Genomic DNA, 16,176 nt, shown 5'->3' with positions numbered 1-16,176 from the left:
AAAGTACAAAGAAGTAGATCCAGAAAAACACTACAAAAATATGTATTTTAAATATTTAGCTTCATGGAGGGGAGAAGAATTGAAGGACAATGAAGGGAAACAAGTAACTCTTTCTCCTGCATATATTTGTATTGAATTTTTCACAATAAAGGTATATTCATGGGCTAGTGTTTGTAGCTATGTATTTGTTTTTTTCAAAAAGGTTTTTAAAAACTGTATTCTGATGGTATCTTACAACGTGGGTGATTGACTATTAAAATGTGAACTTTCATTCCTTGACAAATACATATCAACTTTAATTTGGTCTTTCATATTAAATAAGGGTTTTCAATTCATTTTTCAATACAGCATATTTTCAAATACTTTATAAAAATTGTAGAAGTCTCTGTCTTTACATAAACCTCTGTCAAAATCCTTCTCTTGAGTTTTTAAGACATCTGATTCTGACAGTCCAGATCTATTTCACTAACAAAGCAGTCAACTCATTAAATATCTGACCTTTGTAAATCTCTTCATTCAGCCAATTTGAAAAACAGGTGCAACCAAGTGTCTTTCTCTCTCCCTTTTCTTTATTCATGTGTGCCTTTCACTCCTTCTGTTATTTAAAGTGTTCCCCCCAGAAGCCCCTCTTCACCAGGCTGCTGACTTTTGTCTGTGGCTTAGGCTTTGGTTTCTTGCCTGAAATTCACACAGCTATTTGCATTTTCTGGTCTCTTCTGGCAGGTTCTTTGGAGTGTTGTTAAGACCCTTCCTAAACTCACCATTACTCACTTAGCCTCTCACTCATTCAGCTTTCTTAATAAAATATTAACAGGGATAACAATATTATGATTTTAAGTACTAAGTAACATAAATACATATCTCTAGGTGAAAGTGGCACAACACAATTACTATAATAAGATTACTTATATTGCATATTATTTATTTACTATATTAATAGTACTATGTCTAAATACCATCTATATTACTGTAATAAAAATACTGTATAAACTATATATTATGTATAATATGTTTCTGTATGCTATATAGATATATAGCTATAGGTATATGTTACTTAATTTAAGTGATTTCAAGAGTTTTCCATTGGATCTCTTATATTATGGCCTGATCAGCGAGCATTTTTATGATTGGCAACCTAAAGCTTATGAAAGCTAAGAGAATTAAATTACTTCAGAATTCAATTTAGTGGCTAACATGGAATTAGATCTCAGATCAAAATTTTATTACTATCTACCTTTATATTAACATTTATAGATTTCCATGAAATAATTACTATATGGGATTTTTTTCTTTTATATCTTTATCACCTTTACTGTTTTCTTTTTGGAGTCCATTAAGTCTTATGGTGTTTTTTATTTCTTTCATTTTCTTTCATTTTATTCCCACCTTTTATGAGGTTATTTTTCAAAAACACCATAGCTCCTTATTTAAATAAACTCTTGCATTTATTTTTAATGTTGAAAATATTTTTATGTTACTAAATTTCAAAAATTTTTTAGCCTTTTATAGACTTTCTTTTCTGTTGTGGTTTAAATTTCATATAATATATAAAAACACAGTAGCTAAATCTCATTAAAAAAATTTAGTGGGCATCTTTTCCAGAAGTAAGTTAACCATAATTCAAATAATAGGCTCTTATAATAGAAATAGGCAAATATTTAGTCCTACCATAAATATTAAGTTCTCTTAAAAACAAACATGCCTTGAAGAACATGCATTGATCCTAAAGTATGGATATGCTTTCACTGCAACTAAGGTGTTATTCCCTATGGTTCGTGCAGATTTATCCTTGAAATCTAGCCAGAAACCTTTTTCCATCTTTATCTGCATTATGAGGACCCAGTTTCATTTCTATCTTTCCTTGTCCAAAAGATGGTTGTGAAGCTTTGAGAAAAATTAATGCAAACAAAACTACAAACTCTTCAATCACATGACAAAACTAGAGACCCTTCCCATATTTATTTCTCTAATGTTGCCATGGAATCTTACTTTCTAAATAGTGAAACTTGTAACCAGAGATGATGTTAGAACTATTCAACACCTGATCGGAACATGGACTACCCAAGCACAACAAATACCTGCTCTGAGCATTTGATACAGGAGTATTAATAAGTAATACCAGAACAGAAGCCCCATATGCATAACTTTCTTCATTTTTGTTATTGGAATATTTTCAATTAATAAAAGACTACTGGGGTTCCTGGGTGGTGCGCTGCGGTAAACTGTGGACTCTTGGTTTCAACTTAGGTCATGATTTCAGGGTCACGAGATGAAGCCCCAAGTTGGGTTCCAACTTAGCATGGAGTCTGCTTAAGACTCTTTCTCGGGCAGCCCCTGTGGCTCAGCGGTTTAGCACCGCCTGCAGCCCGGGGTGTGATTCTGGAGACCCAGGATTGAGTCCCACGTTGGGCTCCCTGCATGGAGCCTGCTTCTCTCTCTGCCTCTCTCTCATTCTCTCTCTCTGTGTCTCTATGAATAAATAAATTTTTAAAAAATTCTCTTTCTTTCTCTCTGCCCCTATCCTCCCAACTCTTGTGAGCATGCCTGTGCATGGCGTGTGCTCTCTCTCTCTTAAATAAATAAATCTTAAAAAAAAAAAGCATGAAAAAACACATACTTTTCAGGTTGCTTTTTATAATTGCGCTACTCAGGATCTAGAAATTAATGTATTTTTAAAAATCTACCTGATTTTATTAAAAATAATCAGAATATAACTAATATTTTTCAACTTCTCTAGACTAATTCTTGGATTGCCATATCTCAGAAGAGTTGACAGCTTTCTCCAATTATGAGGAGTTATTTTTAAAATATTATTTTTATATAGTTATGTTATATGTGCAAAAAAAGCAATGTGATATTGTGCTAAATGTTTGGAAGGAAAATTACATAGAATTAGTTTCCATTTCCTACAATAATATAAACATAAACTCATTTAATTGATTGTGTATTGAGTGTTTGCTAGTGATTATCACTGGAACTTATTTTCTCATTTGGGAAAACAGGAAATAAACAAATAGCAAATTAAAAAATAATATAATTTAAAGAACTATGTTCTATGAGAAAATAAAGCACAGGAATAGAGAAGGGCTAGAAATTTTTTAAATGATGATAATTACATATTTTGTTTTATTTTTTCATTGTTTTGTTTTTTTAAAGTTTTTGTTTTAATTCCAGTTAGTTAACATACAGTGTTACATTCAAGAATCCCATAATTATAATTCACCAATTCCAAACATCACCCGGTGCTCGTCACAAGTGAGTTCCTTAATCCCCATCACCATTTAACCCATCCTCCCACCTACCTCCCCTCTGGTAACCATCAGTTTGTTCTCTCTAGTTAAGAGTTTGTTTCTTGCTTTCCCTTTCTCTCTTTCTCTTTCTTTTTTCCCCTTTGCTTGTTTGTTTTGTTTCTTAAATTCTACTATGAGTGAGATCATGACATTTGTCTTTCTCTGACTGACTTATTTTGTTTAGCATTATATTCTCTAGCTCTATCCATGTTGTTCCAAATGGCAAGATTGCATTCTTTTTTATGGCTGAGTAATATTCACACACAGACACACACACACACACACACACACACATACACACACACTATACTAAATCTTCCTTATCCGTTCATCAATCAGAGGACAGTTAGGTTGCTTCTATAGTTTGGATATTGTAAATAATGCTGCAATAAACATAAGGATGCTTGTATCCCTTTGAATTAGTGTAATTTTTTGAGGAACCTCCATATTATTTTCCACAGTGGCTGTACCGGTTGCATTCCATCAACAGTGCAAGAGGGTTCTTTTCTTCTCACTATCGTCACCAATACTTGTTTCTGGTGTTTTTTATTTTAGCCATTCCAAAAGGTGCAAGGTGATACCTCATTGTAGTTTTTATTTGCATTTCCCTGATGTTGAGTGATATTGAGCATCTTTTCATGTGTCTGTTGCTGTTCTGTATGTCTTCCTTTGAGAAACTGGTAAACCTCTAACTACTTACCAAAGAGAGAGAGACAGAGACAGAGAGAAATAGAGAGAGAGACAGACAGAGAGAGAGAGAAAAGATCCAAATAAACAAAATCACCAATGAAAGAGAAGAAAAACAACCAACACAGAAATTTAAACAATTGTAACAGAATATTATGAAAACCTATATGCCAACAAATTGACAACCTGGAAGAACTGGATAAATTCCTAAAATCATAATCTACAAAACTGAAGCTAAGAAGAACTAGAAAACTTGAACAGATTTATTACCAGCAATGAAATTGAATCAGTAATCAAAAAACTCCCCCAAAAGTCCAGGACTAAATGGCTCCCAGGTGAATCCTACCAACCATTTATTTTTTTAATAATTTATGTATTCATGAGAGAAACAGAGAGAGGAAGAAAGGCAGAGACACAGGCAGAGGGAGAAGCAGGTTCCACACAGGGAGCCCAACGCCAGACTCGATCCCAGGTCTCCAGGACCACACCCTGGGCTGAAGGCGGCGCTAAACTGCTGAGCCACCCAGGGATCCCCCTACCAACCATTAAAAGAAGAGTTAATACCTATTCTTCTCAAACTATTCCCCAAAATAAGAGGAAGGAGAACTTCCAAATTCATTCTCTGAGGCCAGGATCATCGTGATACCAATGCCAGATAAAGATACCACAAAAAAGAGAACTATAGTCCAATATCTCTGATGATATAGATGCAAAAATCCTCAATGAAATATTCACAAACTGAATTTAACAATACATTAAAAAATCATTCACCACAATCAAGTGGGATTTATTTCTGGATACAAAGATAGTTCAATGTTCATGAAACAATTAATGTGATAAATCACATCAGTAACAGAAAGAAAGAAAAAACCCATTTGACCTTTTCAATAGATGTAGAAAAAGCATTTGACAAAGTACAACACCCATTTATGATAAAAACTCTCTGCAAAGGAGATCTAGAGGGAACATACCTCAACATCATAAAGGCCTTATATGAAAAATCCACCTCTAACATCATACTCAATGGTGCAAAGCTGAGACCTTTCCTGTAAGATCTGGAACAAGACAAGAATATCTACTCTCACCACTTTCATTTAACAGTATTAGAAGACCTAGCCCCAGTAATTAGACACAGCAAGAAATAAAAGGCATCCAAATTGGTAAGGAAGAAGTAAAACTCACTATTTGCAAGTGACATGACACTATAAATAGGAAACCCTAAAAACTCCACCAAAAAACTGCTACAATTGATAAATGATTTCACTAAAGTTGTGGGATACAAAATCAACGTACATAATTCTGTTGCATTCCTACAAACTAATAATGAAGAAGCAGGAAATTAAAAAACAAGCCCATTTACAATTCCACCAAAACCAATTAAAAATATCTACAAATAAACTTAAACAGGTGAAAGACTTGTTCTCCGAAAACTGTAAAATACTGATGAAAGAAATTGAAGACAACATAGAGAAATGGAAAGACATTGCATGCTCATGGAATAGAGAAACAAACATTATTAAAATGTCTATACTACCCAAAGCAACCTACAGATTTAACCGAAATCCCTATTAGTACTCCAACAGCATTTTTCACAGAATAATTATATATTTTATATGATATTTATTGATCTGGCACTATTCTAAATAGCTTATAAGTACTACCTTGCATAATGCTTTTGAAATTCTATGGCACGTGTGGTTATAATCCTCATTTTACAAAAGAGGAACTAGAGAGACAGAGATACTAAGCTGGACAAGGCAATACAGGCAGAGTGGTCAGATGACACATATATAAGATGCCAGGCTATGTCAACATACAAGATAAGAACTGAAAAAAATGACACTGTGAATTTAATATTTGAAGGGCAATAAGATTTCTGAAGGTAATGTTTTCTTCAGTGTTTTAGGCTGACATTTCCTAAAGAGTGTTCATGGAGTTCAGCTGCAGATAATGGATGTTAAAACAAACAGCTGCAAAAATAAATAAACCAGAGAAGCATTTTTGGAATGACAGGGTAAGGACCTCCAAAAATCCATAAATGGAATGAAAGGACTGTCAAAAACTGCCAATATCAACTTTTTCAGAACTCTGGAAAAAACTTATAATAATCCAGGTGTGTTTATTTCAGAAAAAATGTGGAATCTTGGTAAGAAAAGTGAGTTTTACAGCATTTTGACTTCCCATCTTCCCATCTTAATATAACTTCACTCTGCAGTAACCTAAAAAGCAGCAGCTTTGCAGTTATGGTAGCTGTAAAAACAGCCATTGGAGGTGGCAGGATAGGTTTGCATCCCTCTTATAAGTTCCATCCAGGAACACCTGGATGGCTCAGTCAGTTAAATGTCTGCCTTCAGCTCAGGTTGTGATCCCTCTTCTTCTGCTGCTCCCCGTCTTGTGCATGCTCTCATTCTCTCTCTATCTCAAATAAATAAGATTTTTTAAAAAAATAGTTCCATCCAGATGATTTGTCACAATTTGACCTGTCTGGTGGCTTCCAAGAATAGACCTATTCACAGAGCCAACCAAACAAAAACAAAAACCAATCCCAAAACAAGCAGAGAATGAAAGAAAGAAATTTTATAATGAACATAAGTGAAATAAAGAACATAAAAACAGTAGAGAAAATCAAAACCGATACTATGTTCTTTGTAAAGAACAACAAAATAGACAAACATTTATCTAGATTTATCAAGAACATTCAAATTACTAAAGTCAGCAATGAAAAAGTGGGCATCATTGTTGACCTCATAAAAAATAAAAAAAAAGATTATAAGGGAATACATTGAATAACTGTATGCCAAAAAAATTATATAACTTAGATATAATGAACAAATTTCTAGAAAGATATAAACTATCAAAACGGTTCAAGAAGAAATAGAAATAACTAAATAGATCTATATCAAATAAATATATTTAATTAGTAATTAAAAATGCAAAATATCCCCACAAAGAAAAGGCCAGATCCCGATGGCTTTATGTTGAAGTCTACCAAATATTTAAAGGAGCAACAACCTGAAAAAAAAAGAAAGAAAGCAATTCCATTTACAGTAGCCTCAAAAACATAATCTATTTAGGAATAGATGAAGTGTAAATAAATAGATCTCCAATGTTCATAGATCAAAAGACATAATACTGTTTAAATGGTAATACTCCTAAATTGTTCTACATATTTAACACAATCTCTAATGAAAATATCAGCTATCTTTTTGTAGGGGTTGGTAAACTTATGGTAATATTTAGAGGGTCCTGAAAAGCAAAAACGTTTTTAGGAAACAAATGACAAAGTTGGAGGACACACATATCTGATTTTGAAACTTATTATAAACCTACAGTTTCAAGGCAGCTTAACACTGGCACAAAGATAGATATTTTTTTTTTACAAAGATAGATATTGATTAATGAAATAAAATTGAAAGTGCAGAAATAAAGCTTTAATTTCATGGTCAATTGATTTACAACAAGAATGTCAGGAAAATTCAATTCCAGAAAAGATAATTTTTCAACAAATGGTACTGACACATCTCTATATCCATCTGTATGCTAAAATATTAAGTCAGACCTTTAACTCACACCATGTATAATTATTAATCTAAAATGGATCGAAGACCTAAATGAAAGAACACAACTATAGAACTCTTAGAGGAAAATTTACAAACCAATCTTTGTGACCATGGATTAGGATATATATATATATATATATATATATATATATATATATATATAAAATATGACACAGAAAGCACAAGTGACAAAGAGAAATAGAGAATTTGGATTTTATAAAAATTTAAAATTTTGAACTTCAATGAGCACAATCAAGAAATGAAAATGCAACCCTTGGAATGCGAGAAAGTTTTTGCAAATCATATAGCTGTAAGAGACTCATATCCAGATTATGAAGAACTCTTTCAGCTCAATAATAAAAAGGCAATTAACCTAATTGAAAAATGAGCACAAACTATCTGAAGGTATATTTCAAAAGAAGATATACAAATAGTCAATAAGCATATTAAAAAGCTCAATATCGTTACTCATTAGAAGTTTATAAATCAAAACCACAATTATATACCATTCCATAACTGGTAGGATGGTTTAAATATAAACAATAGACAATACTAAGTGTTGTTGAAGATGTAGACAAATTGAAACTCACACATGTATGATGGGGTAGTAAAATGGTGAAGCCGCTTATTAAAATATTTTGGCAGCTCCTCAAATGTTAAACATAAAGTTAGCATTTCACGCAGTAATTCTATTCAGATATGCCAGAGAAATGAAAACATACATTCATTTGAAACTTGTACACAAATGTTCACTGATTTATTCACAATAGCCCCTAACTGGAAACAGCCCAGATTGCCATCAAAAGATGAATTAATTTTTAAAAATATCCTATATCCTCATCATAGAGTATTATTTGGCAATACAAGGGAATAACGTACTGATACATGCTACGATCTAGATGAATCTTGAAAACATTACGTTAAATGAAAGAAGGTAGTTTAAAAAATCACATATTTATAATTTCACTGATATGAACTCTCTAGAATAGGAAAATTCACTTGAAACAACAATTAGAGGTTGCCAGGAACTTGGGGGAATGGGGCATGAGGTATGACTGATGAGTATGAGTTTCCTTTGGGGATAATGAAAGTATTCTAACATTAGATCATGATGTGGACTGTACATCTCTTTGAATATACTAAAAAAAAAACCACTGAATTGTATATTTTAAAAAGAATGAGTTCCATGGAATTTGAATTTTATCTCAATGATGTCTTTTTAAGCTTGATGGGGTGCTTGGTGGCTCAGTCCTTTAAGTGTCAGACTCTGAGTTTTGACTCAGGTTGTGATAGCAGGCTTTTGAGATTCTCTCTCCTTCTGCCCCTTCTGCTCATCCCCTCTCTCTCTCTCTCTCCGTCTCTCTCTATCTCTCTCTCAAATAAATAAATATTTAAAACAAAGTCTGAGGTAAAATTCACATAATATTCATTAATCATTTGTAAGTGTACAATTCAGTGGCATTTAGAACATTCAAAATGTTGTGGAACTGTCTCTGCTATCTAGTTCCAGATATTTTCGTCTGCCCAAAATGAAACCCCAAACACAACAGGAGTTACTTTCCATTCTCACATTTTCCCAGCCCCTGATAACCACTAGTCTGTTTTCTGTCTTTAAGGATTTACCTATTTTGGAAAATTCATATGAATAGAATCATACAATATATGTTAACTTTTTTGTGTGGCTTCTTTCACTTCACATGTCTTTGTGGTTCATCCACGTTGTATGATGGGCTTCATTCTTTCTGTTGGCTATAAGCTATAAGCTATTTTTTAAAGTACCTTTAAAAAAAACAATCAGAAACCACTGGAGACCACTAGTACCTTAATACTTGCCAGTACCTGGAGATCCCTGAAATTTGAAGTCGGTAAGCCTTAATAAATCTTAAACGTTAAAAATATAAAGAACAAACAAACAGAAATGAGTTTTCTGAGGAAATAGACTTTGTGAAAGTTCAAGGAGTTAAAACTGCCAGCATGCACTGAGTATTTCCTGTAGGACACTACACCGACACTAAATGACTTCAGGAACAAGTTACCCTGTGTTTTTCTCACCACTAGCCCTCTCAGGAAGCAGCCCTGTGCAACATAACTAGGGGAATACTACCATAGTGAAAGAAACTTCTTTCCTATTAGCTTTTTAAAAATACCTTATATTAGCATAACAATGTTTCATGATATGTAATTCTTTTTACCACTGTTAATTATTGGGGAGACCTCGCTTTGTAGGACTATCCCTTGTGTTTGAAGACTGAAATTCAGCCTTACTAGTTCAGCTCTAGTGAAGGGTTGAACCTGAGCTTTGAATCCAAAGCCAACCTTTTGTTTTCTCTTACCCTTTACTGGCTCTTCAAGCAAAAATTAAATGAAGTAAAGTGAAGTAAAATAAAATAATAAAATAAAAATTCCTTAATAAATTACACTCACAATTGTACAGTATCAAGAAACAGTGTTTTTTAGTGCATATCATCAGTAAGCCTTCCCAAAGGCAGTATGTAACATTAATGATACACTTCTTTTATCGATAATCTAGGATGTCGGCTTCGTGATGAATCATAGAAAGCAGTATTGCTTTTATGATCTTTTCTCATGTGAGAACAGTTCTGCATGATGATGCTATTATCTACCATTAGAATGGTTCTTGAGGTGATGTGTCCTTTTCATGGTGGCCTAGATTTAACATTTAATGTAAATTTTTCTTTTAAATGTCTACAGAATATACTGTGGCATTTTGTAAGTCATACTAATAAGAGGGTTAAAAATTTTTTTAGTAGTAAAAGAAAATATAAAAATGTTCATTTTAAAACTTTAAATGGAACATTGAAAAATGTGATTATAGGAAAGATAATGGTTTTAGTGTTCAGAAGTCAGAAGTTAGAAAAAACATGTAAATTAATAAAAGTTATTTAAATGATGTATTGGCCCCAAACTTTGTAGTTTGTAGAGGAAATGAGTCAAATCATCACTCAGTTTTATATCTATAATTTTTTCCCATGGAATTTAAAAATTTACTAAGTTATACATTTAGGATTAGAATGTGGTATATCTTAACATTAGGAATCAATGAAAATTTAAGAAAAAATATTTTGAGTCATTATGTACTTTAATCAAGATTTAAGCTAGCTTATAATTTGGAGTAAATGATGTTTCATTAAAAATTATTGGTATATTTTAAAGTAGAATTTTTTAATCAATGTATAGCCAAAGAGCTTTTAAAAGTTAATGTATAAAGTAATTTATAACAAATTATTCATTGGAAACAATAGAAATAGTGGCATTAATAAACAACTCTTCATGATATTTAATTATTATTAGAAAGAATGGCTTTGATAAGCCAAAAATTCTAAAGCCCAAGCTCAAATTATTATTTACATAGATATTTATATAGACTTATTTCTAGATTAATTGACACTTATTAAAAATCGCAAACAAAACTTTCATCTTGTTATCAAGGGATATATTTTAAAACAAGAAAATAGTGGAAAATCCACCTGGAACTTATATTTCTTAAGAGTAGATATTTAAAAAAAAAAAGAAATCTTTACTGAGACTTTTTCTTTTTTTTAATAGACCAGAAAGCTTTAGATAACTACTTTAAAATGTTCAATATTATGAAATTCGAGGTCAGGAAAAACACATTCTTTGTGTGTTGTAGGTGCTTCCATTTATTTTTAAAGGTAAAAAAAAAAATTCTTAATTTACCGCCTGCCTACCTCTAGACATAGATACCATAACACTTTCTTCAGGCATGACTTGGCCTCAAGTTCTTCAGCTTTCTAAGCTATCTTCTCTCACCTCACTTCACCCAGCAACAGAGCTGACACTAATACACTTAAGTTCTTAATCTGAAATATGCTCTAACCTGCAGTGCTTGGACAAACTAGTCATCCAATAAACATCTGACAAATGAATGTATGCATTAATCGCTAGCATAGGTAATTGCCAACCAATGCATTCTTGAATACATAGTGCTGATTTAAAATTTGTCTAAGAACACAGTAATTTTTGTTTTATGATAGTCTGAAAATAGATGTCACTTATTCTTTCTTTCAAATAAAGTAACATCTTTGGATTGTATTGGTGAATCAATCCTAGGTGCATATGCCCAGATGCCAGCCATCCTTTTGATCTTATATAAGAAACTTAGAAATAGTCTGTCATAACTTGGCACAAGATATTTTAAATAATGCGTTTAGTAAAAAAGTTAGTTGTATTTACAATATATTATTTTCTTTTTTTGAGAACTCCTGGGAGGAAATATATTCAGTGGTATTGAGACTTCCAGTCAAGTCATTTTTAAAATCTCTTGTAGTTGCTAAATCGGGTAACTGATTATATTAAAAAATTTAAGGTAAGGAAAACGGAGGAAAAATTGTTCACTGACTCAGTACTATTTCCTTGCAAATATATAGCATTTCACAGATTTTGTTTTGTAATTTAATTTATTCCTGCCTCCTTTTTTTCTTACCCAATTTTTCTTTATTCTATTTCTTCATTAACTTTTAAAACCATATTGCATACATTTTTATAAGCTTGTTTATAATTCCTTAGATAATAAGGTAGAGTCTAAATGAGTGAATGAAATCTATTACTGGAGAAAAATCAAAGGCCTTGGTCTCAATATACATGTTATGGATATGAACAAGCAATTTGAAATATGGAATTTTTGTAGTGTTTTTTTTTCGGTAAGAAGAACTAAGTAAAAATATTAAATAATAAATTTGAAGATTATTAAAAACAATTACCAACAATTTGTGAAATTATGATTTCTCCCTTTATGAAATCTCTACAAATATTTGAAAGGAAATGTCAGAATTAATACTACTTCAGTGGAAGGTCAGTGCCCAAAATAAAATAAAAGAAATTTCATCCATTCCAGTTAGCTCTAGATTTATTTATTTGAGGTTTTTTAAATCTTAAAATAAATATCCAGTTTTCCTTGTATTTTATCTTCCACAGATTATAGTAGCATTCAAAAAAAGGTTATGAGACATGGGCTTCAAATAACTTCTCCTGGTACGTTATGGGAAGAAAAATTACCTCAAAGAGCAAAAATCCCATCTCCAAAGATACCTTAATATAATAAAAGTTGTTAAAAGGTTATTCATTGCTTTTGTTATGTTATCTCTGGGACCATTTAGATCTTGTAACGAGGATTCTATGAATTAAACTACCGGGCTTAAAAGTGGCATAACTTTCTGGTATTTTCCTAAGTTCCCACGTAATGGACTGAGAATAAAATAGGCCATCAGGAATTTTGTCTTATTTCTCAATAGTATTCTAAGGAAAAAAAAATGAGTTGTTCCCCAAATGTTTTAGACGATTCTTTGGAGAGAAACACAATAAGGATCATTAATGAAGTTTTCATTCATTCGAGTATTTGCTAAGTGCCTAAAATAATCCAGGTAATGTGCTCTGGGCTGGAGGGACAGAGAGCAAAGTTAGAGATTCTTCTCCAAGAGGTTAGAATCTGTTGGCAGACACTGGAAATGCAGTGTCATGACAGAAATTCTGTGAAATAAGATCACAGGGGAGGGGCGTAAATTAGGATGGATGGGAGCAAGGCAGAGGTCAGGAAGGGCTCCCTGGTAAACACATAACACTTAAATTCAATTTTATAGGCCAAGTAAGAATAACCAGGTGACAATATAACTTTGTTCATCCAATTACAATTCCTTGAAACATTTAAATCCTTTTAGAATAGTTGCTTTTAGCTGAACCAGAGAGTGGGAGATTCTTAGCCAGAAATTCCCAAACATGTTTGCTTTAATCAAACTTCATATTTCTTCAAGTCCTTATGAAAATATACGTGGAAGTTTCATATCATGGAGGTTGGAAAGATAAATAATTTTATGAAATCTATTCTTTTTTTGAAGATTTATTTATTTATTCATGAGAGACACAGAGAGAGAAAGGCAGGGACATAGGCAGAGGGAGAAGCAGGCTCCCCACAGGGAGCCTGATGGGGAACTTGATCCTAGAACCTCAGGATCAAGCCCTGAGCCAAAGGCAGATGCTCAACCGCTGAGCCACCCAGGCATCCCTGTGAAATTCATCCTTAAGCAACTTGATTTTATTGAATTATTTTACTTTGGTAAAGTCTGGGAATCAAGATTGAATGGCATTTTGATCTGTATTGTTTTAATTCTTATAGTCAAATTTTTCTTAGATGCTTGGAGTATTCTTTTTATTTCCCAAAAATGATATGAAGTAATTTTGTGTATTTTGAAAATTTGTATAAGGAGCCTATGCTATTAGTTCCCTCTCATTGCTTAGGAATTTCAAAAGCTTCTATTTATCTTACATTGTTAATAAATATGTTTTTGTCACAATTCATAAGTTTAATACCACTTAGTGATTTTTAAGTAATATTTCAATTGTCATTTGAGAGTTTAATTCTATTGCATTTTATCTCTTTTATTGTGTGTATATCATTTATATATATATTTGAGGACCAGTTTCGGATGTTACATGAATTCTGAAAATTTTCTGTTAATTTTTCTGCTATATTCCATACTCTTTTTGATTATTCATTTTTATTTTTTTTGATTACTTATTTTTAATTCAATTTGTTACTTTTTATTTGAATGATGATTTTCCTTTTTTCTCCCCAAATGTTTGTATGAAGAAGTCACCCCAAAGTTTATCTCATTCTGCAACTATTTCTGAAAGTTATTTTAAATTCTTTTATTTTTTAATATTTATGAAACTAATTTTGATGTATTCATAACTAAGTAAAAATTAAATTAGTTACATTACTTTTAGGAAATAATTGAGGCTTAACTTCTGACTGAACTTTGTAACAAGGTAATAAGAATTATTTCAATCCTTATTGAAATTCTTTATAAAATCTATAAGTTACTTCTATGTATATGTGTCTATATATATTTATTTTTATTTATATACACATATGTACACATTTTATTTTAGACATATAAATATATATACTTATACACAATAGCATACTGTGCAAATACACGTGTAATATACTACAGGCACAAACAGCACTCCTATATGTGTATATATATGTGTTTTTGTGGGTTTGTATATGTTGTATATATCCTTCAGATGTTGGAATATATTTGAAAACCTCCAGAAGTTAAGGTGCTTAAGTGATTTTTAAGAAATTACTTAATTATTCTGAGCCTTAATTTCTTCAGCTGAAAAATGAATTAATGATGTATGATATTTAGGATTATTAAAAGAATTAGTGCTAGAGCACGAGCATAGTTCATGGCAAATATTTGATACTCAATATGTGATACTTACTCTTCATGACAAGTTTAGTATATTTAGATAACAGGCCAAGCTACGTTTCTGGATTTTGGAACCCTAGATAGAAAGGTTGTTCTTTAATGAGCCATTTTTAAAGAAATAGTCAATCCACTCATTAAGATCTAAGAACAGGGCAGCCCGGGTGGCTCAGCAGTTTATTGCTGCCTTCAGTCCAGGGCCTGATCCTGGACACCCGGGATTGAGTCCCATGTCGGGCTCCCTGCATGGAGCCTGCTTCTCCCTCTGCCTGTGTCTCTGCCTCTCTCTCTCTCTCTCTGTCTCTCTGTGTGTGTCTCTCATTAATAAATAAATGAAATCTTAAATCTTAAAAAAAAAAAACAGATCTAAGAACAGTAACCATATAGAGAAAATCTAGGGAAAGTATAGTCACAATTCTAATCAAACACTGTTATTTTGCTCAATAATGAACAATGTCTTTTTTGATGAGTTTAAATTACTCTTCATTTTCTTATGGACAATTACACTATCAAACCCTTTTCTAGGTTTGCTTTTGTTACGTAATGTTTATGCCATAAATATGTACTTAGGTATACATATATTGACTTTTTATTTAACATTTTAAACTAGCATATATTACTTTCAAATGTGCCTTTTTTCTCTTAAAATGAAACATGATATCTGTATAAGTCACACATATAGTCTTACCTTACCATAATTAAAACCACAGTTCTATAAAATACATTGAAAGAAAGGGAAAGAGTAGAACAGCAGGCAGGGAGAGAACACTGATGCTATGATGACTTACCCAGGCTGGCACAGTAATTGTTGTGTTTAATACTAGCTCCACCACTACTGGCTCTCTGAGCTGGGGCTGGATGTATAATTTCTCAGTGCCTTCAGTTTCCACAGTTGTATTATTGGAACACTCCTAGTACCTGAGTCATACAGTTGCTAAGATGATAAAAAGTGTTAATATATGTAATATGTTTGGAACAGTGGACAAAGAGATTAAAAAATGTTATCGACTTGTAGTTGCACATTTTTTCCTAGTTTTCCCCCACTACGTTTGCATCGTATTCCTTTCTACTGATGTGCATAGAATGAGGACATTTCACTCCTAAACACTTCATTGTTTACCTAGAATTCAATATTTCTTTCCAGTCCTTTATTTTTAAAGGTAAAATTTACATAAAATGATGTGCATATATACACCTTAAGTGTATCACTTGATGAGTTTTGACAAATACTGTAATCTAAACCCCTATCATGATACAGAACTTTACCAATTTCCTTCCATGTTTCTTTCCAATCTGGCCCACTCATCAGAGGCAACTGCTTGTGTTTTCTTTCTTCTCTTTCCTTCCTCCCTCCCTCCATTCCTTCTTTCCTTCCTTCCTTCCTTCCTT

At 32.2% G+C, this 16,176-nt stretch overlaps 1 protein-coding gene across 16 annotated transcripts in view; it reads left to right on the top strand.

Annotated features, from left to right (window-relative positions):
* The window catches only part of CNBD1 (cyclic nucleotide binding domain containing 1), a 531,858-nt gene that overhangs the window by 265,256 nt on the left and 250,426 nt on the right, over positions 1–16,176 (top strand). The window lies entirely within an intron of this gene.

This window comes from Canis lupus, chromosome 28 (genome assembly GCF_048164855.1).
Source record: "Canis lupus baileyi chromosome 28, mCanLup2.hap1, whole genome shotgun sequence".
NCBI lineage: Eukaryota > Metazoa > Chordata > Mammalia > Carnivora > Canidae > Canis > Canis lupus.
Note: the sequence above shows the minus strand (reverse complement) of the source record. Positions and strands in the feature narration are given on the sequence as shown.